Here is a 1234-nt window from a genome sequence, read left to right on the forward strand (position 1 = left end):
CCAGGTGGCTGAAATAGAATGAACAGTGAGGGAAAGATGCCATCATACTGATCATACACTAGACCTGCTCAGGTTGACACAGTGGCCATTAGCCTCTGGTGACTACTGAGCACCTGAAATAGGGCTAGTCTGGTTTGAAACGTTCTGAGTGTAAAACACACATTGGATTTCAAAGACCAAGTTTGTAAAAGTAAATGTAAGCTGTTGCAATAATTTTTTTGTGTTAATTACCTGATGGAATGAAAACATTTTCAATGTATTGAGTTAAATATTCTATTATTTATATTTATTCCCCTATTTTTTCATGTTCTTTAAAGTGGTTTGTACAAAATTTAACATTCCCTTTATGGCTCACACCATGTTTCTCTTGGACAGTGTTGCCCTGGGTGTTTTCTGAGTCCATTTAGTTATCAATACTTTCAAACAATATTATTATATCCCAAAGTCTGACATTATATATGAAATATTATATGACTATTTCTTTTTTTTTTTAAAGATTTTATTTATTTATTCGACAGAGATAGAGACAGCCAGCGAGAGAGGGAACACAAGCAGGGAGTGGGAGAGGAAGAAGCAGGCTCATAGCGGAAGAGCCTGATGTGGGGCTTGATCCCATAACTCCAGGATCATGCCCTGAGCTGAAGGCAGACGCTTAACCGCTGTGCCACCCAGGCGCCCCGACTATTCCTATTCTCAATAATAGTACTTCCCCCCCAGCCTCCATAACGTGAGGTCAGTTTTAATTGTATTGATCTTCTCACTCTGATCACAATTATCTTCCTGGGGGTGGGGTGGGGGAGGGTTGGAGAGGGGAGTGCGTGCATATGCAGTTGTGGATGTATGTGCTTTTTTAAAAAATTTATTTTTATTAATAGGGTCACTTCTTAAACACACTGGGTACATAGGATTTTGGCAGATCTGTTCTCCATCATAACATTTTGCTTACTTTCTTAAATTATTAAAGGAGAGATGACACTTCTACTCCAAGGCATCCTAAAATGAGATTAAGTTATCATTTCCCTCCCTCTTCCCAAGTACCCAACATACACTTACAGCATTTAGAATTTGAAATGTTGACTGCATACCCACTTGAATTCTTTGTTTTAATCTGGATCTTTTAGTAAGATATTTGATATTTCATGGAGAATAATAAGAAATATTATCTTCTTCAGGTGTTATTTAATAGAATATCTGTAGCATAATAGCTGAAGGAGGAGGTCAAGGAACCAAAGAA

The sequence above is a fragment of the Ailuropoda melanoleuca genome, chromosome 4 (genome assembly GCF_002007445.2).
Source record: "Ailuropoda melanoleuca isolate Jingjing chromosome 4, ASM200744v2, whole genome shotgun sequence".
Lineage (NCBI taxonomy): Eukaryota > Metazoa > Chordata > Mammalia > Carnivora > Ursidae > Ailuropoda > Ailuropoda melanoleuca.